Below are 27,482 nucleotides of genomic sequence, written 5' to 3' on the forward strand. Positions count from 1 at the left end.
GTGTAGTCACCGTTCAATTTTATATTTTTTATCACCCCCAAAAGAAACACATTATACTTTAGTTATAATCTCCCCCCCTCCCCCTCCCCTTCCCAAGTCCTTGGCAAACACTAATCTACTCTGTATCTATGTAGATTTTCCTCTTCTGTATATTTTATATAAATGGAATTATACAATATGTGGGCTTCCCTGATGGCTCAGTTGGTAAAGAATCCACCTGCAATGCAGGAGACCTGGGTTTGATCCCTGGGTTGGGAAGATCCCCTGGAGAAGCGGAAAGCTACCCACTCTGATATTCTGGACTGGAGAATTCCATGGACTGTTTAGTCCGTGGGTTCACAGAGAATCAGTTGGACATGACTGAGTGACTTTCACATATAATATGTTCCTGTCTTTGTTCACTTAGCACAGTGTTTTCAAAATTCATCCATATCATGGCATGTTTTAGTACTTCCTTCCTTTTCACTGATGAATAATATGATATGTAAATAAACTAGCTTATTTATGCATTCATCAGTTGAAGGGCATTTGGGTTGCTTCCATTTCAGGTTTATTTTGAATAGTGTTGCTAAGTACATTCATGTATAAGTTTTTGTGTCAATGTGTATTTTCATTTAGGAATACCAGGAATAAAATTACTAGATCAGATAACCCCACATTTCACATTTTGATTTTACATCACCACCACTAATGTATGAACGTTTCAAATTCTCCACATCCTCATCTTTTATCGTTATCTGTCTTTTATTCTTATTACCCTAGTGAGTGTGAAGCAGTACCTCCTTGCAGTTTCAATTTGCATTTCCCCAGTGAGGAATGATGTTGAGCATCTTTTCATGTGCTTATTAACCCGTTCTTCGGAGAAATGTCTATTTAGATCAGTCATCCATTTTTAATTCAGTTGCTTCTATTTTTATTATTGAGTGGTTAAAATTTTTTTACATAGACATAAGTTCTTTGTCTGATATATGATTTGCAAATACTTTCTGTCATCCTGTGGGTTGTCTTTTTGCTTTCTTGATGGTGTCATTTGCAGCATAAAATATTTTAATTTTGTTAAGTTCCAGTTTAATTTTTCTTTTGTCACTTGTGGGGTTTTTTTTAGATTTCGTATGTAAGGCTTTGTCTAACTCTAGGTGACAAAGGCTTCCTTCCAGGTTTTCTCTCAAGAGTGTTGTAGTTTTAGCTCTTACATTTAGGTCTATGATCTATTCTGAGCTAATTTCTGAGTGTAAGGAAAGCATCCAGCTTCATTCTTCTGCCTGTGGGTGTGCTTGTTACGTCCCCATTCATTGAAAAGACTTTTATGTCCCCATTGAATTGTCTTGCTGTCCTTCTGTTCTATTTTTTTCAAATAATTAATGAATAATCACTATTAGTTCTCTTTTAATGTTTGGTAAATGCGCTAGTGAAGTTATCCGGGCAAGGGTTTTTCTGTGTGCTAAGTTTTTAAATTAGTCACTCAATTTTTTTATTTTTTTATAGACCTATTCAGATTTGTTAGGTGGAAAATATGTTTATATTTTTTCTGATAGATTGACCCTTAGATCATGACAAAATATCCTGCTATTTCCAGTACCCATTTATTTAGCCTTAAAGTATATTTTTCCTGATATTAGCAGCTCCCATATGATTGCTATTTGCATGACATATCTTTTTTCATTTTTAATTTTTCAACTTATTTTTATCTTTGAATCTAAAGTTTATGACCTATGGACAACATATAGTTGAATCATGTTTTCTTTTTTTTTTTCCAATCCAGCAATTTCTGCTTTCATAGAAGCAATTTAAATGTTCATTGATAGAGGAATGGCTAAAGAGGGTGTGGTACATATACAGAATGGAATATTACTCGGGCATTAAAAAGAATGAAATAGTGCCATTTGCACCAACATGGATGGACCCGGAGAATGTCATACTGATTAAGTAAGTCAGACAGAGAAGCAGAAATTTTGTATGGCATCCCTTATATGTGGCGTATAAAAAGAAATGATACAAATGAACTTACTTACAAAACAGACTTACTGACTTAGGAAACAAACATGGTTGTCAGGGGGACAGATAGTTAGGGAGTTTGGGACGGTCATGTGCCCATTGCTATATTCAAAATAGATAACCAATAAGGACCTACTGTATCGCTCAGGAAACTGTTCAATGTTTCATGGTAGCCTGGATGGGACAGGCGTTTGGGGGAGAATGGATACATGTATATGTATGGCTGTCTTCAATTTTCACCTGAAACTACCACCACATTATTAATAGTCTATACCCCAATAAAAGAAGTTTAAAGTTTGAAAAATAAAATAAAAAATTCTCCCCTTAACAATGTCTGCCTTTTGATTGGACAATTTAATCTATTCATAGTTAGTGCTGTTACTGATATGGTTGGATTCATGTCTTCCATTTTACTTTTGCTTTCTATGTATCTTACGTCACATTTTATTCCTCTGTTCTCTTTTACTACTTTCTTTTGCACTGAGTGAACATTTTCAGTGTAATATATTAATTCCTCTAATAATTTTTGACTATATTTTTGAGTTGCTTTCTTACTGACTTAAAGCAAGTTATTTTCTAAGGTTTATGGTATGCATCTTAATTTATCAGAATTGACTTTCGCCTTGTCCTGACTTAATACCAACCAGTGAGATATAGAAACTTTACTCTACCATGGCCCTATACCACCATCCTCCTTTTTTGTGATATTACATATTGCTTCTCTCTCCCTTGCTCTGTGTGTGTCTATATATATATACATATATATATATATGAAATAAACCCCACAGTTCATTGCTATAACTATTTATCTTTTTGTGATATGATTGTTATACATGCTATCTCTCTCTTACACACACACACACACACACACACATACATATATATAGGGTTGGCCAAAAAGTTTGTTCCAGTTTTTCCATAACATCTTACAAAAAAGCCCAAGCAAACTTTTTAGCCAACCCAATACATGTTATCTCTCTCTGTCATATATATAATATATCCAACAATACATTGCTATAGGTAATAGTTTATATAGCATTATATCATTTAAGGAAGCTGAGATAAGAAAGGAGAGAAAAATATATATCTAAAGATTTGTTTATCTCAATCTTCTTGGTTTTCATCTCTGAGATAAGAAAGGAGAGAAAAATATATATCTAAAGATTTGTTTATCTCAATCTTCTTGGTTTTCATCTCTGGTACCCTACTTAACCCTACAGATTCAAGTTGCCATCTGGTGTCTTCGCTTTACTCCAAAATATCTTTATTCCCTCCCACCTCTTTTATGCTATTATTGTCAGATATATTACGTTTCTATTATGTTTATATTCATCAGTTCAGTTCATTTCAGTTCAGTCACTCAGTCACTCTTTGCCACCCCATGGACTGCAGCACGCCAGGCCTCCCTGTCCATCACCAACTCCCAGAGTTTACTATATATTATATATATTTATATGTATGAATCAAATTTTGAGTAAAAATTCTACACATAGTAAATGTGTTAGTTACTGCAGACCTGGGTCCTTTGTAGACCAAACACTCAAAGAAACAACTTTCTTCAAGCAAGATGTAATGATGGAAATTAAGGGACTTCATGACTTGTGATCTGTTGGCAGGACCAACCAAGACTGGGTCTAAAGATTCTCTCCGATTTATTAGCAAAGGCTTCATAACTGGGAGCCCTTTCTGATCAGACCAACCAGGCAGTGAAAGAATTGCAACGTCTTCAGTGTCGAATATTCCTGTAGTTGTAGAGACCCAGCTTGAATGCTGGCAAAGGCATTACTACAGGGCTCCTTTCAAACATTTCAATAAATGTGAGTTTATTTATAAAAGCATCTGTTATTTGGGGAATCTGAATAATAAGCACATGCTTTTGACAACATTTTACATTTCTGAATTTTAAAACTTGCTTAGCATCTTAAGTCAGACAAGGCTAAGAACAAAATGAAATACAAACCTGGCAACAGAGGTGTTTTCTGACTCATGAGTAAGCCATCCAGGCAGAGGCCAGACCAGTCAAACAGGTTAGGTGTGTAGCTGGATCACTCTCTCCTTGCTCAGACAGCCTGTGAAGTCCAGACACCCTTGAAGGTAGTTTCCTGCTAAAATTAAGAAGAGCTGGGATTTCAACTGAGATCTTAACTCCTGAGAAAAAGCAGTACAGTCCATATACAGTTTCAGTAGATTTTGTAGGTTTTTGACACAAGAATTCTTCTCTGCGATCTTCCTTGAATCATATAAGACATTTCCTCCCTTTTCATTTTACCTCTGTTTGTTGAAAAATCTTTCAACAAACTGCATCAGATTTTGACTAAACTCCTCTTCTTTTGCTCAAAAAGCTGAACTAGAATTGAGGTTTTACCAGCTGTTCCCAGAGAAGAAGGTGCAGACCTCGCATTGCTACACAGGGAGGGCTGAGACAGGGGCCTAGGAAATGATTTGCTCTCCTGGTTTTCTGTGATTGTATTTTTACTGTGTGTGTTATTTACTCAGTCATGTCCGACTCTTTGTGACCCCATGGACTGTAGCCCACCAGGCTCCTCTGTCCATGGGATTCTCCAGGCAAGAGTACTGGAGTGGCTTGCCATTTCCTTCTCCAGGGGATCTTTCCGACCCAGGGATCGAACCTGGGTCTCCCGCATTGCAGGAAGATTCTTTAGTGTCCGAGCCACCAAGAAAGCCCTACTTTTACTCTATGAATAAAGTTCATACATTTTGTCTGAAACATGGACCACCAAACATACTAAGATACTGAGTACTTAAAACTACTTAAAAAACTACTTGAAGCCATTGGTGTCTACCAGTCTGTGAAGTACTCTGGAAATTGTTAACTTTTATCGACAAGAAGGAGAATTGTGAAGGTAAAACATTTGAGTCTTTGATGATCGCCAATCAAAGATGCTTTTCTCTGGAATAAGTTCACCTTTTTTTCAAAGATAGGTGATTTAGGCTGTGCTAATATTTTTATTCTGCAATTGTATTGCTATTTCCTTTGGCCCATAACTTTTTAAACATTGAAATACAGTTGATTCACAATGCTGTGTTAGTTTCAGGTATAGAGCAATGTGATTCCAATATAAATATACACATACATATACTGACTCATTTGAAAAGACCCTGATGCTGGGAAAGATTGAAGGTGGGAGGAGAAGGGGGCGGCAGTGGATGAGATGGTTGGATGGCATCGCCGACTCAATGGACATGGGTTTGGGTGGACTCCGGGAGTTGGTGATGGACAGGGAGGCCTGGCGTGCTGCAGTTCGTGGGGTCGCAAGGAGTCGGGCACGACTGAGCGACTGAACTGGACTGAACTCAGCGTATATGTACACATAATTAGCATGTGTGTGTGTGCTCAGTCGTTCAGTCGTGTCTGATTCTTGTGACCCCATGGACTGCAGCCTACCAGGCTCCTCTGTCCTTGGAATTTCCCAGGCAAAAATACTGGAGTGGGTTGTCATTTCCTTCTCCAGGGGATCTTCTAACTCAGGGATTGAACCCATGTCTCCTGTGACTCCTGCGTTGGCGGGTGGATTCTTTACCGCTGAGCCACCTGGGAAGCCCACACAGTATATATATTCATAGATAGAGATTTCTCTTTTTTACATTCTCTCCCATTATTGGTTATTGCAAGATTCTGAGTATAGTTCCAATCCACTACGTCCAGGGATTGGTGGGGAAAGAGAGTGGATAGAGAAAAATGTTTCTCGCGTTCGGTTCTCTATATCTTTTCACATGTGTTTCCCTCACACAGCATTTTCATACTTAGAGGCTGTTCCCTGGTTAGACATGACTCTATAGCTGGGAGGCAAGTCACTTGGGGATGTCTGACAGTTAAAACCCTATGAGGAGGGTTACAGATGTGACAGGGGACATCTGGGCTGGTTCTGGATGAGGATCAACTTGCAGAAACAGGCCATTTTCCACTGCACAGTACAAGCTGGGGAGAAAAGACATGTCCTCGGGAGCTAATGGAGAAGAACTCAAATCTAGTTATTTGATTTTGGTCTTTGATATTTCAGGGAGTCAGATGTCCCTAGAGGCGTGTTCATACTTACTAAAGATTCCAACCAGGATGCTGTTTCTCTGTTTGATGTGACATTTACTTTACAACTTTAACATTTGTAACATTGCTCAGTTCCCACAAGCTTGCTATCTGACCAGCCCAATGTCACAAAGCCACCCACCCAGAAAGTACATCAAATGAAATGTCACAGCCGTGGAGGGTGCTCAGGGAAGACATGCCGTCTCCCTGGAGAATCCATGGGTGACCTGCAGGACTCTTTTGGCAGGGACTCTGAACACATGGGTTCTGATAAGCCTCTTCTGGAGTCCTGATTTATTTTTATTTTTCCCCTTTCTCCTATTTTTCTTTTAAAAAGCTTCAAAAGAAATAATTTCCATTGTAGCTGGCAAAGCAGGAAAGCTATTTAACTTCAACCACATTTTTGGTACCCTATAAAAGCTAAATAGAAATAATAGTTAAATCGTGAACAAAGCACAGCATGGAAGTGCATGGTCTTTGCAGGCCAATGAGCAAACCAAAGATATGAAGAGAGTCGGCTCCTCCAACCTAATCTGAAAATAGAAATTAAGGTTACAAGGGAAATACAAGCCCTACCTCTCCCAGCACGGGGAACTCTGCTTGGACCCTCATCTCAGTTTTAAGTGGAAGCAGAAAGCATTTCTGTGTGTCTGCTGTTCTGTGACTTCCCTACAGTGGAAAAAATGGACATTTTTGCCATGACTTTATCATACGATGCAGATGTTTGGCTCAAGTTTCCTGATCTTGTCAACCAAATTGCCATTAAAAAATTAGAACAAGATTCTTGGCTTATTTATGTTTTCTTATGAGGTGTAAATTTGCATATATAAGCATTATTTTTACTGCAGTCCCTTACAGAGCTTCTAGTTCTTCTCCTATTCTTTCTCCCTGCTACAAGTAGCTAGATATATTACTTAAATTTAATGTCAATTTCTATCTCTCCCCACTCTTGTATCTTCAAAAGTGAACAAGTGAAAGTGTTAGTCACCCAGTCATGTCTGACTCTTTGAGACTGCATGGACTACAAGCCCCCCAAGCTTCTCTGCCCATGGAATTCTCCAGGCAGAAATACTGGAGTGGGTAGCCATTCCCTTCTCCAGGGGATCTTTCTGACCCAGGGATGGAACCTGGATCTCTTGCATTGCAAGCAGATTCTTTACCATTTGAGTCAGAAGGGAAGCTCAAGGACGTCCCCTCAGCCTGTAACATTACTGTGACGGCTGTAATGCTTTCTAATGGCCATCAAGAAACGTAAACTCCCACCATGGAATTGCAGATGCCTAACCCTCTCGTGACCCTTAGATTTTTCAAAGTCTGCAAAGAATAAAAATAATGGAGAACACTCAAATTTCATCACGTCCTAGACCTTCCTTAGTGGACCTACTGATTGAATTTGATGCACTCTGTCCAGTTTGCCTGATTGAAAATGGCTACAAAGGAGTTAGGAAGTACTGAAAAAGCAAAAGTGGTTATCATAACAAGTTAGGCATTAGTAAGGAAGTTTTTCTTGAGCATGAGTCTTAAGGCATGGTCTGGGCTTTACAAGTAATCTTACACCGCTTGTGTGTTTTCCTTTTAGAGATGGATGGAAAGTTGCTCTCATAATGCATCTGAGTTGTTGAATATCCATTATGTTTCAGGGAAGTCATTCCTTCTTTCAAAACAATTTTAATTTTTATGGAGTCTAAGTTAAAACAGAAACTTTTTATCGGTAGAATACTTGGAATGCTTCATTATGAGGATTTCAGTCCATTTCTTGACCAAATAATGCTCAACCAAACATTGTTTTCACAATTGACATCTCTAAAAGAAAAAGAAAAAAAAAATGGATTTAAAAAGGCAGACATTCTGGACTATAAATTCAAGAATTTTCATGGAGCTCAGTTTCTCAAAATGCCCATCTCCCAGAAAAGATTTTCATAGTCAACAGGTGGTGCCAGCCACGAGTGCTCTGTTTAGATTAAAAATTGCACATGTGTATTATTACTGCTGCTGAATTTAATAAATGCACCCCAATCTGTTAATTTATTCAAATTTTGGATAGATGGTGATTTACTGGGATTATTAACTAGGTGAATACAATTTTTAAAAAGTGTCCAGGACAAGGAGCATCACGGAACATATTGTACCTTATCGTAAAATAAAAATAGCCTTGGACAGCCCATGGAATGTGTTCTAGCAGCATAATCAGTTCTTTACTGTGGTTTTCCTGCCAGTCGGGGAGCCCTGCGTCACAGAGAGTGGGTGCCAAGTGTCTGGTTTGTGCTTTGGTAAGACATGTTTTTCTTGCTGAGAATTTTCAGGTTTGCAATTTCCCCAATGCAAGGCAGCCGGGTCACCTTCCAATGCAGTGGGGGTACTGCTTTTGTTCCAGATAGCTTCCTGAAGGTTGGGGCTTCAGCAATCAGCATCAGTGAACAGCGGGTGCCCACGACCTCCGTGAAGAACCCAGGTCTGGGTGGATGATGGAGATTAGAGGCAACTCGGTGGATTTTCACCTTATACAAATAATCTCACTGTCCAGATCAAAGCTCTCGGCTATGGATAGCAAGTTTGTGACAGTGTGTAGAGTTGAGGCCATTAGCTAAATAAATTTGGGCAAAACATACTCTTGGAGCAATTTGGGATATCTGTCTTCCATGGATTATCCCACTTTTCAGTCTAAACTTTTCAAGAAGGACTTTGTTGTTGTTGTTCAGTCGCTAAGTCATGTCCGGCTCTTTGCGACCCCATGGACTGCAGCAGGCCAGGCTTCCCCGTCCTTCACTATCTCTTGGAGTTTGCTCAGACTCATGTCCATCGAGTCAGCGAGGCATGACTGGATCCCTCCTTTTTCTTTGTCCACAAAGGCCCAGCGTTGGTGTGGGTAACCCGCTTTACTCTGTCCAGGGAGGGCCTGGTTTTCCTTAACACACGCGTGGAGCCTGGAGCCTCGGCTGCCTTTGGTACCCTGGTTCTCCCTGCTGCACGCCGTGTCCACTGGTCATTTTGTTTGGTGTGGCCAAGACCTGGATGGTGCATTTTCCACTCTCTGCGTTGGCTATTTACCCAGACAGAAAATGTGACCGGGGAGTTGGTAAGACAGTGGTTGTGTGCATCGCAGGTGGACTCCCAGCTGTTCCTATCTGTGTGTTGTTCTCACTGCTGTTCTCTGATGTGCGTTTCTGCCCCATTGACTGTAGTCTGGGGTTACCTGAATGCAAGGATTGCATATGGTGCTGTGTGAGGGAAAGACCCCTTCTCCTGCACGTACACCCGAGTGTATACCCTTTGAGACCAAACCAAACCAAAATCAAGGACAAAGGGTGTAAACAGAGAGGGTTTCATCCAACATTTAAGTCATATAAAATGCTCAAGTAGAGAAAAAGGCTTCCTAGGTGGCTCAGTGGTAAAGATTGCCCCTGCAATGCAGGAGACACAGGTTTGATCCCTGGGTGGGGAAGATCCCCTGGAGAAGGAAATGGCAACCCACTCCAGTATTCTTGCCTGGAGAATCCCATGGACAGAGGAGCCCAGTGGGTTATAGTCCGTGGGGTTGCAAAGAGCTGGACACGACTTAAGTGCCTGAGCCCAGCACACAGAGAAGGGAGCCATGCGCAGTGCTGCTAGAGTGAAAACCGGGGTTGCCACCGTGGAAAACAGTATGGAGGCTCTGCAAAAAATTAAAATCAAAGTTGCCATATGATCCTGCAGCTCCACTCCCAGGCAAATATCTGAAATAAAAAACTCAAAAAGCTACATGAACCTCAAGGTTCACAGCGGCACTATTTATGACAGTCAAGACATGGAAGCAATCTGCGTGTCCATTAGCAGATGAATGGATAGAGAAGATGTGGTACGTGTATACAATGGAATATTACTCAGCCATAAAAAGGAATGGCATTTTGCCATTTGCAGCATCATGGATGGACTTGGAGGGCATTGTTTTAAGTGAAATAGGTCAGACAGAGGAAGACAAATGCTGTATGAAATCATTACATGTGGTATCTAAAAAATACAACATGCTAGTGAATACAACATAAAAGAAGTAGGCTCACAGATATAGAAAACAAACTAGTGGTTATCAGTGGGAAGAGGGAAAGGGGGAGGGACAGTATAGGGGTTGGAAAGTGGGAGTTACAAACTATGGTATAAGAGAGACTCAAGGATGTATAAAGAAAAGCTGAGCACTGTAGAATTGATGCTTTAGAACTGTGGTGTTGGAGAAGACTCTTGAGAATCCCATGGACAGCAAGGAGATCCAACTAGTCCATCCTAAAGGAAATCGGCCCTTCATATTCATTGGAAGGACTGATGCTGAAGCTGAAACCCCAATCCTTTGGCCACCTGATGTGAAGAACTGACTTATTAGGAAAGACCCTAGTGCTGGGAAAGATTAAAGGCAGGATGAGAAGGGGACGACAGAGGATGAGATGGTTGGATGGCGTTATGGACTCAATGGACACGAGTTTAAGCAAACTCCAGGAGATGGTGAAGGACAGGGAGGTTCGGCGTGCTGCAGTTCATGGGGTCGCAAAGAGTCAGACACGACTGAGCGACTGAACAACAACAAGGATGTATCATACAACTTGGGGAATACAGCCAGGATTTTGCAATAAGCAAATGGAAAATAACCTTTAAAATTATATAAAAATTAAAATAAATAAATGCAGTGTCCAAGTAGCTTTGTTTCCAACTCTTTAGGAAGGTCTCAAGGCTCTACAAGATTTTCTTCCCAAGCCCGCAGCCCTGGGCCTCTCCTACCACATGGGCAACCCAGCTCTTCTCCCGGGGCACACCCAAGCTGTCCTCCTCCTCTTGGGCTCTTTCTGTCTGTTTGGCTAGCTTCTCCATCACCACCGGGCTCTGTCCCAAAGTAACCTTGTAAGTGGCACTGTCCTGGCCTTCCAACCACCTCCTTATTTTCCATCAGCCTCACCTGCTTTCTTTTCCTCCATCGTCACCTGATAAGCTGCATGCTTATATGCTTACTTACACACTCACAGCGAAGATAAAGGAAACAGGAGTGGGTGGAGGGCCTGTTACGTTTCCTGCTGTCGCCAACGCCTATAGAAGAGTGCCCAGTTCATAGTTGAGCTGCTTAATTAAACTTGGTGAGTGTTGACTAACCAAAATTATCAAGCCGAATGGTGCGGTGAACAAGGAGGAAACTTCACAGAGCAGAGATTCACTTTCCTGCCTCTCCACCGGCTGCGTGACCTCAGTCCAGTTTAAAAGTGAAATAAGCAAGGACTCAAGCTTGAGCGTCACTTTGCAAGTGTTTGTTTAAGTAACAAATGGCCGGCGATAGGAATGGAACTCAAATCATCTCACCTAGCTTAAGTCTAATTCAGAAACATTGAACTTCTAGGGTCCTTGTCTGTATCATTATTGAGATGAGGGCTGAGTTTTTAGAAAGGTCAAACTTTGGATGGCTTTTCAAGCTTATAATGTTTTAGGAATATTTTCTCTCTAAAGGAATAAATTCTCTTGACTTTTTCTATTGGACTATAGCTTTCTAAAGGGCAGGTTCATAAAATGCACCTCATTTTATTCTCTGGTAGTCACAGGACAAACCCTGCACTTAATTGATGCTACTGCTGCTAAGTCGCTCAATCGTGTCTGACTCTTCGTGACCCCATGGACTGCAGCCTACCAGGCTCCTCTGTCCATGGGATTCTCCAGGCAAGAGTACTGGAGTGGGCTGCCATTGCCTTCTCCGCTGCACTTAATGAGTACTTAATAATTACTTATTGGGAAGAACCTCTTTTTCTTCTGGAGACTTCTACTCACTGTGACCAGGAAGATGGTTTCACAAGATAAATTTTATATTGTTTGCTCTGCTAGAGTTGGCAAAGTTTTTCTGAAAAAGACCAGATAGAAAGCATTTTCAGTTTTGTGGGCTCTGCGTCTCACTCTTTGGTCACTGCCCTACAGTTCTGCCATTCTAGCGTGAAAGCAGACACACAAAATTTGTAAACAAATGGCATGGCTCTAATGCAGTAACACTTGATTTACAGAAAAAAGTGGTGGGTCATACATGACCTCTAGGTTGTAGTTTGTTGGCCCCTGTGCTAGGCTATACTTGCCATGAAAGAACTATTCCTGAAAACAACTGTTTGGATCTGTTGTTTTTCTGAATTGGATATGAGCTGTGTGAGATAATTTTAGTTTCATTTCTACTGTTGTCTTTTGGTTAATTGAATAAAGACTTGCTAAGTAACTCCCAAGTTTGAGTCCTTATTTAATTTTTAGATTATACAAAGCTTGACCCACTTCAGAAATGTACCAGAGCACTGCCTTTCTTCTTTCTTTCCTTTTTTTTTTTCATACAACGCCCATCTTTGTGACCCTCTTGTTTACATAAACTAAACCTGAGACAAGGCTTCTGGTGCTGGCTTGCTAAGCTGTTTGTGGTTAAACTGGTTTCTCACCCACCACACTCTGGAAGAGGGAAAGAAATGCCAGATTAGACATGTTTTAAAGAGGGATCAATATGTAATATAAACCAGATTGTACCTCCTTCACTCTCCCCAGGCCCAATTACAAGCACTCCTCATACACAAGTGGGAACTAAAGAGTGGGTTTTGGTCCTTTAGTTGAGACTTTAAAAATCCCGGGGAAGCAGAGAAGAGTCTACATTCTATGCCTGGGGCAGAAACTCAACCTAACCTAGGTCTAGGACTGTATATGCAGCTATTGTCTTTCCTCATCCAGTGGTGACCAAACCAGCTTCTGCATAGGTATGCCTTCTCTCACTTAAACACTGCCTACATTAGTCTAAGGTGGGTCAGAGATTGTCCCTGAAACTGTCCCCTCTGCTGGCAGGAAGGGAAACCCAGAGCCCCTTGGTCGCCGAAGTCCCCTTCTAAGCAGAACGAAGGCCTCGGCGATTAGATCCTGATCTCTGACTCCACCCCAGTCCCTGCACACCCCTGAGTTCCAAATGACTTCAAGTCCCAGACCTCTGGAAAGCTAGGTCTCACCCCAGGCCCTCAGGGCAAGAGCACTGGCGGCTAATGAGACAGTAGGAGATCGTCTTGGTAGTTTTACAACATTTATTCTGCAGAAATAATGGGAACCAGTGGGTCCTGTGGACTATGAAGAGCTTCTTTTCTTCCTGAGATGCCATCATCAAAGTCACCAGCATTGTGGACTGGAAGCAGACCAATGGACCAGCTAAGGGAGCTGGGCACATCCTGAGGTCAATGATCACATGGACACCGTGGGTCTAAGATGTTCGCTGGGGGGCTGGTGACTCACTCATAGTGTGCAGGGAAAGACACAACCCCTTCCTGACCACAGGCACCACCTTGACAACGTCTGACAACAGGGTCAGACTCAGTGGGAGGAGACGGAGGATCGGAGACCGCAAGCCAAGTTTATCGCCTCGTCGTTCCCAGCATTCTCTCTCTGTGTCCAGCCTCCTGTTCTCAACTCTGGTTTTATCCAAGCCATCTCAGTTTCTTAAACCCAAATCTGATGGCAAGACCTCACCCCAGTCCAACTAAACTAGAATCTCCTGGACATTTTAAAAGTCTCTCTGGGTGATTTTAATGTGTAGGCAGGGCTGGGGACCACTGTTCTAATTCATTATCACCTTGATGTTGAAATACTACAGGAAGGAAATCAGGAAGGCTATCAGCAACCCTGAAATCTTTTCATTTGAGGACCTGCTCAGGTAGCACTTGCAGATCAATTTCAGATAAGGTTGCAGCTGAAACTAGGCTGTGAGGTCGCCTTATGAATAATTCTACTTATTAATACTTTTCGGAAAGATGAAAGAGGCCTATAGCTGGAAATCAAATAGAACTTGGGCCAGACATCGTGTGTTCATTTTTGGCCATTTCAGCCCTCTTCATGGTGTGGTCCATTACTGCAGCTCAGTTAAGCCTGAGAAGACCCATGCGAGCTGTGAATTTATGGGTAAGTGTAAAATGCAGTGACTCAGAGTGTGGTCTTGGAATGGAGGTGGAGATCTGAATCTCCACACTTCAAATTGCTAACTATTTGACCTTGGGCAAATGACTTAATTTAAGACTTAGTTTTCTCACCTATAAAGTGAGAAGAATAATCTCTGTCGCAAAGATAGATTTGTTAATATGATGTCGTCCATAAATGTCATTCATGTGTTAGTTGCTCAGTCATGTCCAACTCTTTGTGACTCCATGAACTGTATGTAGCTCACCAGACTCCTCTGTCTAGGGAATTCTCCAGGCAAGGATACTGGAGTGGATACTGTTCCCTTCTCCAGGGGATTTTCTTGACCCAGGGATTGACCAGGTATGAAACTAGAATAAATAACTTAATAATCAATAATAATTAAACAGGGTAGTGGATATAAAACACTTAAATCAAATTCTTGACCCTTTCTAGTCCTTCAACAAGTGACAGTTATTATTATTAGAACTAAAATGAATTGTGTGTCAGAGTCTTGGTTCCTTGTGTTATGGAATAATGACTCAAGAAAAAGAATTGAAGCCACTAATACTAAAGTCTTAATTTTTCTTGAAACAATGAGCTCACTAGAGTTTCCTTGTGTTGCCAAGTTCAATGTAATCCAGGAGTATTGGTTGCTGTCGGCATACAATGAAGACAAACTTTTGGAGGAATCTTGCTGTGAGATGCGGACCAAATATAAAAACTCCAGGGCTACCTCTGATTTCCTTTAAAGTCACAGAAGTTCACATGAGAGGTGAAGATATTTCCACATTCCCTTCTATCTGCTGGAGGTCAAGAGATGACGTGAAAGAGGTGTTTTTAAAATCTTGGTTAGAGTTTGTATTAAGCATTTAGGTAAAGCATGAATATCTCCAATGCATGATTTCAATTCTTTCAATGCTTGATTTAAATTTCAATTTAAAAAAATAAAGAATAAATATACTACAAAGAAAGCAGAATTCCAACATAATCTTTAGGAGTTAATTATGTTTCCTGTGTGCTACATTATGACCATAATCCTTGCTACCCGACCATTACGGGGTGTGTGTGTGTATGTGTGTGGGTGTGAATGTTGGTATGAGTACATATGTGGTGTGTGTGTGTGTGTGTGTGAGCATGGGTAGGTGTGTGAGTGTATGGGTATGTGAGTGCATGTGTCTTGTGTGTGTGTGTGCATGTGTGTCTGTGAGTATGTGTGTGTTAAAGGAGCATGCATTACCTACTTAGCTATCACACTGGTAGTACCAGTCCTTCTCCACAAATTCTAACATTTGGGATTTGCTGTTCATGATAATGTAAATGCATGTTTGAGAACCAGACTTGAACTTAGCCCTTTTGACAGGAGACCTCTGTAGTTGAAAATTACCCTGAGCTTCAATTTCAAGAAAAAGGAGAAAAATAAGAAAAATAGAGAAAGAAAAACACAAAAGAAGAAAAAGGCAATGTTTACATTATAAAATCAGAAAACGAAGGGCAGATGACTGGCTAGATAGATGTGTAAGTTGTTGGATAGATGAGTTTAATAAAACACTTGAGTTACTCTGTATGCCTGCCTGTTCTTCAAGGCCATGGTTTAGTTTGTTCAACTGGAAAGAAGCTTTCCATCGCCTGTCTTTGTGATTCCTGCAGCTCAGGTGGAAGTTTTCATTGTATGTTTATCGCCGCAAAAACACATTACATCACAAGGAACAGCCAATACCATACATAAACCGCCTCCCTTAACCTTGGCCTCCAGACTTGCACACGTCAGCAAATTAGCTGTATCTCTCTTTGGTTCAGGGTTGGTTGGTGTAAGCACTTAATAGCAAATGAGGAACAGAAGCAGTTTCTGAGCTGCATCAAATATTATTTTAGGTTCTACAACCAAGATAGGACATACATTCTCGTTCTCAATTGCTGGTAATACTAAGGTCCTGTAAAAGTCAAGAAATAATGCTTAACTAAGTGGCCTAAAGCTTATAACTTATCACTGCAATGCGAGGCACTTCAGGAAAATTGGCACGAGAAAACTCAATTTCCTAGGAACAATCTAACTGAGTTCTGTTTATTCAAGTAACCTTAACTAGTTGACTACTCAAATGGCTTGCAATAAAAGAAATAGAGTAGGGCTCAGAAAACCCTCCTACCTCAGGCTCTCCTTGGAAGAACCAGCAGGGGGTTCTTGTTGCAGTTCAGTTGGGGACTTCTAGGGACTACAAATCACTTAAAGGGTTTTAAACCAGTTCAGGGTCTCTGCAGAAGGACTAGTGTAAAGAGCAGATCTTAGAGGAACCGGAATAGCCAGTTTATCTGTCCTACAGCTCAAATACAGAAGAAGAGAGGAGAATCTGGGTGTTAGAACAAGAATTTGCCTGTGACCATAGTTGGATGAGAGTTCTGGGCTTCCTGTCCCAGCAGCAGACCACAGTGGGCAGGAAGAGTGTCTTTTTAGACCCTGGCCACCACCACCACTCCCTACAGGCCTCTGATAGAATCCCCATGGCACTGGACTCTTCCTACACACACCCTCAAGTAAGCTCCATTAGAACCCTGGGAGGTATATTTGTTTTCCTAAGTTCATTAGTGCGAAAACCAGCTCAGAGTCATCAATGAACTTGCCCCAGGCCATGCATGTGTGTTAGTATTCAATACATAGCCATTCTGGAATTAAATCCATGTCTATCTAAGACAAAACATATACTTTTACTTATACTGTGTAGCTTATGAGAAAAAAAATAGTATAACAAGTTAGTGTTCTGAGGCAAGGATAAAGCGAGAGTTGGCTAATAAGATAAGTGATACCATTAAGAAATTTGAAAAACAAAACAACGATGTTTGCCTAAGAGATTGCCCTGAGTCGAAGCTGATAATCCAAGCACTCTTACTGGAGTGCATGCTTCACTGGGTGGTAAGTGGTATTTACTGACTGAAAATAGTAACGCTGTACTTTTACAATCACTGCAGTTTGTTAGGTACACACAGATTTCAGGAAAGAAGTGAGCAAAGGCAAGTTTGCAAGGACTAGAAGTTCACCCATGAAAGCAGTTTGAAGAAGAGCAAGTCTTAAGTCAATACTCAATCTGGGTTCTTGCGACCACCCACCAAACCCAGGCTGGTGGGATGGAGCAAATAACAGAGACAGGAAATACTCTTTAGAATGTGATCAAAAATAAATTCATGAAGGTGCAATAATCTTAGCGGTATTTCTTAAAGGGGGAATAAAGAAAATTTAGTCACTCCTTTTCCAGTGTGCATAGATCAAGATTCAACGAAGTGGAATCTGTATCACTTGGTTTCAGGAGCCCAACCCTGCCTTCTATGTCTCCTTACATTCTTCAGGTTGGACCATCGAGAAGGAGAACAATAAGGGGGAAAGTATTCTTTTATTGGAATTCTTTTTTTTTTTTTTAATTCTTTATCATCTCTTTGTTCTACTGGTGACTCAGCTATCTCTACAAGTGCACTTGATAAGGCGAATAAGAATGACCGTGGACAGTTTTCCTTTTGAGGTCATTCTTTTTTTTTTTTTCCTTTAACAAAAGTGTATAGCCTTGGGTAAAGCAACAAGTTCTCCAGTCAGTGTTTGCTCAATGAGCACCTGCACTTGGGAAGGAAGACCAAGATTTGCTGGGGTTTGGTGCTGTAGTTTGAGTACCTAACACCATCTTTCCATGCCCAGACTACTGTTTCAGTACGAAGTCCTCTGGAGTTTGTGACAACTTGGCTGGGACTTCCATTGTACATAATTAGCCAATTTTCTTTGCTCAGTTTTTCCACAATAATTAGAGTGTTTGGCAAAAAGATTCAGTTTTGCAATGGGAAGGATCTCAAAGTAAAATCCTAGTTGTTTACCCAGTTCTGCATTAGCAGAACTGTACCTAAAGTTCTGAGTACCTAAACTGAGTCCTGAGAATTCTCCGAGGCTCTCTACATTTACACCATGGGGGAACTGATGGAGAATCAGGGTTTTAATTACTTTCTTCTGTATGGTTACTAGAGGTAGAAATTATATATATATATATGGATGCATATAGAAGTGTTCTGGAACGTTATAGATGAATTATCTCATAATAGCATCACTGAATGCTAAACCAAATAAAAAGCAAGAAAACATACAATGTGGACCCAGTGGACTGTACCAGAGGCCAGGGACTGAACTCAGAAAAAGTGGGAAAGAGGTTTTATGAGTGCTCAGGATCCAAAATATTATGGCAAGAAACTTTGGAACAATGAAACCTGTAAAGGGGACAGTTTGATGGAACTCGGTGATGCTTTAAAAATAATGCCTGTGTCCAGCAGATAAAATCAAACACGTTGCCTGTACTTTGATATCTCCAATCCAAGAAGAAAGATACTCTTCCATTGACTGGATGAGGCTTTTAAAGCTAAAGTATGTAGTTTACCTGTGTGTGTGTGCTCCCGCGCATGCTCAGTTGTGTCCAACTCTTTGCAACCTCGTGGACTGTGGCCTGCCAGGTTCCTTGGCCCATGAAATTTTCCAGCAAAAATAGTGGAGTGGGTTGCCATAACCTTCTCCAGGGGATCTTCCCGACCCAAGGATTGAACCTGCATCTCTTAAACACCACCTGCATTGGCCGGTAGAGTCTTTGCCACTAGTGCCACCTGGTAAGCTAAAATATGAAAACCAAAGGTAAAGGGGCTCTGGGGGCTCAGACGGTAAAGAATCTGCCTGCAGAGCAGGAGACCTGAGTTCAATCCTTGGGTCAGGAAGATCCCTTGGAGAAGGGAGTCGCAGCCTGTTCCAGTATTCTTGCCAGGAAAATCCCATGGACAGAGAAGCCTGGCGGGCTACAGTCCATGGAGTCAGAGTCGGACACAACAGAGTGACTAAGCACAAGGAAAAAGGTAGAATGATCAACTACTTTTGTGTTCTCCAATTAATCGTTGAAATTATTGGGGGGTTATAACAGCACTTTCTGTAGTATTATATTATTTATTTATTATTTTTTTTTGGCTGCACCAGATCTTTGTTGTACAGGCTTGTTTGCCTTGGGGCATGCAGGATCTCAGTTCCCTCACTAGGTATTGAATCTTTCCCCTGCATTGCAAAGCAGATTCTTAACCACTGGACCACCAGGGAAGTCCCTGCACTATTGTATTTTAAATAATCTAAATGTGACTCTGAGTTTTGTACTCAGACTCAAACTACTGTGTATAGATTGGCCACTCAATGGAGATGGGGTCCATGACCACAGACATCTCACTGTATGGCCTAGAAGGTCACTTGTGTAGCTGATTTAGAGTTAACAGCCATAAGACAGCAATAGAGGAGGAGAGTTAATTCAATCCAGCAGGTAGCACGTGGCCAGATGAATGATAGGCTTTGTAAGGAAGGTGGGATCATTCCCGTTGCAGTAGCCTGAAAGTAGAAACTGTACTATAGGGATTGCATTCCTGTTTACCAGCCATGTGTCAGGAGGGAAAAACAGTCGTTACCATATGCCTTTCATTGATGGAAATTGCCCCAGAACAGGTCACTTACTAAGGTGGGTCTGAAGTGAACCAGGAACAAAATGTGTGTATTTAACATGCAGTGTAAGTCTGCACCAACAAGGCTAAAGCAACAAAGTCCAATGTGAATAAGGCATGAGGAAACTGGATCACCATTGGGTTCATGTCTGCAGTGTTTGCAACTCACTGACTCTCAAGTCATGCTGTGATAGGGACCTGGAACTACCAACAATCCCTGGAGGGGTGGGGGTTAAAGGAATGTGACCAGATTCTATGCAGTTCAGTTCAGTTCAGTTCAGTTCAGTTCAGTCGCTCAGTCGTGTCTGACTCTTTGAGACCCCATGGACTGCAGCACGCCAGGCTTCTCTGTCCATCACTGACTCCCGGAGTTTACTCAAACTCATGTCCATTGAGTCGGTGATGCCATTCAACCATCTCATCCTTTATCGTCCCCTTCTCCTCCTGTTTGCAATCTTTCCCAGCATCAGGGTCTTTTCAAATGACTCAGTTCTTTGCATCAGGTGGCCAAAGTACTGGAGCTTCAGCTTCAGCATCAGTTCTTCCAATGGATATTCAGGGTTGATTTCCTTTTGGGTGAACTGGTTTGATCTCCTTGCAATCCAAAAGACTCTCAAGAGTCTTCACCAACACCACAGTTCAAAAGCATCAATTCTTCAGCACTCAGCTTTCTTTATGGTCCAACTCTCACATCCATACATGACTACTGGAAAAACCATAGCTTTGACTAAATGGACCTTTGTTGGCAAAGTAATGTCTCTGCTTTTTAATATGCTGTCTAGGTTGGTCATAGCTTCTCTTCCAAGGAGTTTTTCTTCCAAAAGCAAGTGTCTTTTAATTTCATGGCTGCAGTCACCATCTGCAGTGATTTTGAAGCCCAAGAAAATAAAGTCTGTCACTATGCTGAGTGCCTCTATGCAGATTGTTGGGCATTTCCTGTGTCTGCTGCTAAGTCTAACTGGGTATATATCTTCCCTTCTGACAAAACTGGGTTTTACAAATGCCTTAGGAAATGTCCAGTTGGTGCTAACAGATTAGGAAATTGTGCCTATATTTACATTAAAAAATTTTTTAAAAATTATGTGTTAAAGTTTGACAATTGCTTACAAAAGAGCTGGAGACAGAGAAATAGGGTGACCAACCATCACAGTTTGTCTCGGACCAAGCAAAGTTCCAGCACATGAGATTTTCAGGGCTGATGCTGGGACAGGCATGGAAAGCCAGGCTGACTTGTCTACAGAGGATTCACCTGAAGAAAACACTTTTGGTAAGTGACATTTCCATTTGGGTATAATTTTTGTGCTGTCTCATTAAAGAAGAATGTGGGAAAGCCCAGCAAGGGCCTCAACGCTTTTCAGAGGAACTCTATTTTGTTGGGAATGGTGGTGGAAAGCTGGAGAAACCTCCAGCAGGTGATGGCCTGGGAGCCCTGAGGAGCAAGAGGAGGCAGGGAACTTAGGACTTGCTCGAAGAGACCGCAGGCAGAGGACCTGCCAGCCAGAGGCTGGGCTTTGTTCCATAGGACCCGGTTTAAAAACCAAGATGTGGGCACAAGTTTAAGAGCATGTGCACTTTGTTGTATCCTAAAATGACTTATTTTTAATTGAAGTATAGTTTTACGATACTGTGTTCATTTTAGGTATACAGGGAGGTGATTCAGTTATATATTTTCTAAGAATATAATTGTGATTAGCAGATATGAACTACCATATATAAAACAGACAAGCAACAAGGACCCACTGCATAGCAGAGGGACTACCCTCGATATCTCATAATAACCTGAAATGACTTTACAATTTCATTGTTCAAATGCTATTTAACAAATGCACCCACGGTGATTAAATTTGATATTCACTGGGGTATAACTGTTTTATGGTGTTGTATTAGTTTCTGGGGTATAGCATAGTGTACCAGCCATGTGTGTATATATATGTGTGTGTGTGTATATCCTCATATACACACACGTGTGTGTGTGTGTGTACATACATATATATATGTATCTCCCCTCATTTTGGATTTCATTCCCATTTAGGTCACCCTAGAACACTGAGTGGGATTTCCTGGTGGCTCAGATGGTAAAGAATCTGCCTGCAATGCAGGACATGTGGGTTCAATCCCTGGGTCATGAAGATACCCTGGAGAAGGGAATGGCCACCCACTCCAGTATTCCTGCCTGGAGAAACTCACGGACAGAGGAGCCTGGTGGGCTATATTGCATGGTATCACAAAGGGTCACACAGCTGAGTGACTTTCATACACACACAGAGCATTGAATAGAGTTCCCTGTGCTACACCGTAGGTTCTCCTTAGTTATCTGTTTTATACATGAAAGTGTTATGTTTATGTACTCAGTTATGTACATATGTTATGTATAGGTTCTCCTTAGTTATCTGTTTTATATATGAAAGTGTTATGTATATGTACTCAGTCATGTCTGACTCTTTCTGACCCCATGGACAGTAGGCCACCAGGCTCCTCTGTCCATGGAATTCTCGAGGCAAGAATACAGGAGTGGGTTGCTATTTCCTTCTCCAGAGGATCTTCCCAAGCCGGGGATTGAACACGGTTCTCCCACACTACAGGCAGACTCTTTACCTACGGAGCCAGCAGGGAAGCCCTTTTATACCTAGCAGTGAGTAAATGTCAATTCCATTCTCCCAATTTATCCCACCCCCTCTTTCCTACTTGATGCCCATATATTTGTCTATGTATATGTCTCTACTGCTACTTTGCAAAATGAAGCAACTGAAAAGGATTAATTTCTGAAATATACAAATAACTCAAGCAGCTCAATATCAAAAAACAAACAACCCAATCACATGCACTTTTAAGCCATTCAGGGAGGATGATTCTCCTGTTCTTTCCCAGAGCTCTTCCTTCAGCCCAACAGAAGTAACTGGCCTTGTCACAAGGGCTGTGGACAATTTTAAAAGTCAGCTCACCCACAGGGCCAACTTCTCTTTTAGGATCCTGGAAAAACAGTTACTTGGCCTTACGTGTTCAGCACTGTGACTTAAAGTAATTGGTTTCTTAAGCTCCTAGTCAGACTTTGTTGTTGATAACTTCAAAATTTCTCAGGCCTTTCAAAGAATAGCCACATTCCTCACCCTAAATAATGCCCTAAAACTTAGCATCGGTGCTCATGTTTGTAACAGCAGAGGACCACACTCATGTATCTGAACCTTCAGTTAGGAAAAAATATTAAGTGGCCTTTGAGTTCTGAGTTGGGGCAAACTGACAGGGGAAGAAGTGAACCCATTAAGGATGGTGTTTTGGCCACAAGACATGTGAAGAGAGGCGGGGTGCAGAGGAACAGGGAATGTTGGCACCCATCAACATCCTCACCAGGCAAAATGAAATGGTCCTGGGAGTGAGTTCTCACAGTCATCAGAAATGCTCTGTGTCTTCAACCATCAGCTACGGAGGCACCAAAAGGAAAGACAGACAGCACTGGGGCAGGGGCCAGCACCTGCTTCCACTCTGAGTTAAATGCCTGGGGACACTGTTGTGTTTCTGACCTAATCTGGTGCAGTGTCCACTAGGAGGGCTTCTCACGCCTGGGTCTTTGAAATAGAAACAGGGACAGACTTTATTTACTTGGGCTCCAAAATCACTGTGGAAGGTGTCTGCAGTCGCAAAATGAAAAGACACTTGCTCCTTGGAAGAAAAGCTATGACAAACCTAGACAGCATATGAGAAAGCAGAGACATCACTCTGCTGACAAAGGACCATGTAGTCAAAGCTATGGTTTTCCCAGTGGTCACGTATGGATGGGAGGATTGGACCATCCCTCAGGAGGCTGAGCCCTGAGGAATTGATGCTTTTGAACTGTGGTGTTGGAGGAGACTCTTGAGAGTCCCTTGGACTGCAAGGAGATCCAACCAGTCCATCCTAAAGGGGATCAGTCCTGGGTGTTCATTGGAAGGACTGATGCTGAAGCTGAAACTCCAATCCTTTGGCCACCTGATGCGAAGAGCTGATTCATTGGAAAACTCCCTACTGCTGGGAAAGATTGAAGGCAGGAGGAAAAGGGGGCAACAGAGGATGAGATGGTTGGATGGCATCACTGAATCAATGGATATAAGTTTGAGCAATCTCTGGGAGATAGTGAGGGACAGGGTAGTCTGGCATGCTGCAGTCCATGGGATTGTAAAGAGTCTGACACGAGAGAGACAGAAGAGCAACTACAATTCTTACTATTTTTCTAAAGCTTCATCTTCTTAAGCCCACCAGCCAAATCTTTAGAAGACAGTGAGCCAGCCAAATAGCTTATAGTCACATCCTGACAGCCCCAAACTGATGCTCACAGCTCTTTCTACATCAATACAAACATTTACACAGGTTTCTAGCACTTGATATGAGTACACATGTGTCAATGGAGGGACTAGCTTAGCAGAGAGAATGGTGCAGTGTATGAAAACCTTCTGTGAGATTTCAATTTGGATCATGGGTTCCAGGATCTGTAGATGCTGTGAAATTCACTCTCTGGTTGTCAGTGTCTTAACTAGAAATGTTAAAAAACTGGACAGGAGTATTTCTAGACTCCTTCAAGGTTTAACCAAGGCTTTGTGATTCTTCTTTCTCCTTGCTTTCTGGAACACAGCCCTTAGTGAAAGTTTCCACCTCCCTCAGGGCCAAGCCAAGCAGAGGAGAAGCTGAGTGGGAAAAAGTTGTTGAGTGCAGGAGGCAAGGCTGCCAGTGGGAGAGAGGAGCCACTTATATGTATGGAGGTGGCAAGAAGAACTGGTAAGTTGCCTTGATGAAAAGAAGTGAAATTTGCCTTGATGAAATTTGAAATTTCTGCTCGGTGACTTAAAAGTCTGATTGGAAGATAGAAATGAGACAGAACACATTTTGATCCTTCTGTTCAAAAATGAATACTATTTACAGACTCTTGAAAGTCCCTTGGACTGCAAGGAGATCCAACCAGTCCTAAAGGAAATCAGTCCTGAATATTCATTGGAAGGACTGATGCTGAACCTGAAACTCCAATACTTGGACCACCTGATGCGAAGAGCTGACTCATTTGAAAAGACCTTGATGCTGGGAAAGATTGAGGGCAGTAGGAGAAGGGGACGACAGAGGATGAGATGGTTGGATGGCATCACCGACTCAATGGACATGGATTTGGGTGGACTCCGGGAGTTGGTGATGGGCAGGGAGGCCTGGTGTTCTGCAGTTCATGGGGTCACAAAGAATCGGATACAACTGAGCAATTGAACTGAAATGAATGTTAATAATGTTAATGTTATGGCAGAAAGTGAAGAGCTAAAGAGCCTCTTGTTGAAAGTGAAAGAGGAAAGTGAAAAAGTTGGCTTAAAGCTCAACATTCAGAAAACTAAGATCATGGCACCTGGTCCCATCATTTCATGGGAAATAGATGGGGAAACAGTGGCAGACTTTATTTTTTTGGGGGGGGGGGCTCCAAAATCACTGTAGATGGTGACTGCAGCCATGAAATTAAGATGCTTACTCCTTGGAAGAAAAATTATGACCAACCTAGACAGCATATTAAAAAGCAGAGACATTACTTTGCCAACAAAAGTCCATCTAGTCAAGGCTATGGTTTTTCCAGTAGTCATGTAGGGATGTGAGAGTTGGACTGTAAAGAAAGCTGAGCGCCAAACAATTGATGCTTTTGAACTGTGGTGTTGGAGAAGACTCTTGAGAGTCCCTTGGACTGCAAGGAGATCCAACCAGTGCATCCTAAAGGAAATCAGTCCTGGGTGTTCATTGGGAGGATTGATGTTGAAGCTGAAACGCCAATACTTTGGCCACCTGATCTGAAGAACTGAGTCATTGGAAAAGTCCCTGATGCTGGGAAAGATTGAGGGCAGGAGAAGAAGGGGATGACAGAGGATGAGATGTTTGGATGGCATCACCAACTCAATGGACATGAGTTTGAGTAAACTCCGGGAGTTGGTGATGGACAGGGAGGCCTGGAGTGCCGCAGCCCATGGTGTTGCAAGGAGTCGGACACGACTGAACGACTGAACTGAACTGAATGTTAATAAATAAAATGTGGCTATTTTTCATCTGATATTATTAAGAAAAGAGTAATTTTCAGTCCCGTGTGGCCATACTAAGACTAATTTGACCTGTATTCTTTCATGCTTAATGAAACATGCTTAATGGTTCTGTGCTTGAACCATTTTTCTTGATTTGTGCTGTCTAAGGGTAAAGCTGCAACATCAGGCTCCACCATTGTTCAACTGACCCAGAGTTCAGATTTCTTGGCTCCTTACTCTTCACCATTATTTGTTCTGTTTCTTTGTCTTGGAAAGTGTACAACTCTTCTTTGACTCCACCTATGGAAATATTGTCAGTTGAATTCATTCCCTCTTCTGAAAGCCAATCTTAGAACTCCCAAGCAGTGTTCACTGCCCTTCCTATGGGAATATTTTGATCATACACGCTTATGACACTGCATTATGGTTAGCTATTTGCCCATCTTTCTGCTAACTGCCAGGGCAATGAAAGTGTTAGTCACTCAGTCATGTCTGACTCTTCGAGACCCCATGGACTGTAGCCCGCCAGGCTCCTGTGTCCTTGGGATTTTCCAGGCAAGGATGTTGGAGTGAGTAGCCATTTCCTTCTCCAGGGGAATCCTCCCAACCCAAGGATCGAACTCAGGTCTCCTGCATTGCGGGCAGATTCTTTACCATCTGAGCCATCAAGGAAAAGACTGTGGCAAAAAGAAGGCACCCATCTTAGGTACTAATCAAATTAAATTGATGTGACATTCATCACAGCAGGTTCTACTAGTAACAGATGACTCTGCTGGGGACCCCCCTGTACTTTGAATAACTGACCGTCAGCACAGCAAGGCTATGTGCATCTAAGTCAAATTCCAGAGTTAGTGCTGAGATTCCCCAATTTTGTCTTGGTCAGAAAACTGCTGCCACGGAAGAGGCGGGAGAGGCTTCGGGAGTGAGGGAGCCGTGATAAGGGGATGGAGCTGTGCCAATGGAAGGGAGTCATTCCAGAATAGCAGGATTAGTGACTTTGGCCAATGTGGTGGTCTGCCCACATCCCCTTGGTCTGGAGCGCCTGCTGCCATCTCCGCAAGCATCTCCTTGGGCCACGGGAGTCCTTTCTTGGCAGATGCAGGATTCCAGAGCTCTTGGGAGCTTGCATGCCCTGGCGCTCTTACTCTTAGCAAAGGCTGATTGGGGCAAGTGCATGAAAGTCCTGCGACCTAATCACCCAGTACCCGATAAGTACCCTTAGCTAAGATGCTACCTTCACTCCAGAACCCCCTCCAGAATCAGGCAGGAACTGGCTGCGACCTGCAATCTCACCGATACGTGACTTCTTCCCTGCCTCCAACTGGCTTCCCCCACTCCCTGGATTCCTCAGAGGAATCCTGCTTTAATAAATTGCATGTGTGTCTCAATGGTGTCTCATCATCTGCTTCGGGAGCATCTTCTTCAAGACAGGATTCCAACTGATGGTCTTCTAAGGGAAGCTGCTCGCTGGAAAGGTGAAAGGCAAGCAGGACCCTGCCTGTGGCCTGCAGAGTCCTGAAATGCTGTTTATGGGTGCCCTCCACCCTCCACCGTCCCCGCCTTCCGAGGGGGCTTTCCACCAACCTCTCATGGGGATTGTGGGTGCAAATTGGAGGCGGTCGCCCAAGTCCCGCCTAGGCTGAGGAGGGTGCTTTAAGCGGGCGGTGCCTTAGGAGGTTTCCAGGAGTTTCAAAAACTGACAGAGTCCTCCATAAATAGCTCCATATCTAACTCAACTGAAATAGATTTAGTCAAAGGTAAAAATTTTTCCTCTCATCACACTTCAAGGTTTTTTTTAATGTCTCGATTCAAGCCAAGATGAAAATTGGAAGCACTGCAGCCTTTTTTTTTTTTTTTTTTTCCTTTCTTTCTTTTTAGGAAATTATTCTTGGGAAATGGTTTGCTCAAAAAAGCTGGTTCTTGTGATTTTTTTTCCTGCCCAGTTTTCAGACATCCCTTTAGAACTTTGGATAAAAGTCCAAACTCTAGATGTATATTCTTTTCAAACTGGACAACATAAGAGTCTTGCTTTTGGTGAAGTGAGA

This window comes from Muntiacus reevesi, chromosome 8 (assembly GCF_963930625.1).
Source record: "Muntiacus reevesi chromosome 8, mMunRee1.1, whole genome shotgun sequence".
Lineage (NCBI taxonomy): Eukaryota > Metazoa > Chordata > Mammalia > Artiodactyla > Cervidae > Muntiacus > Muntiacus reevesi.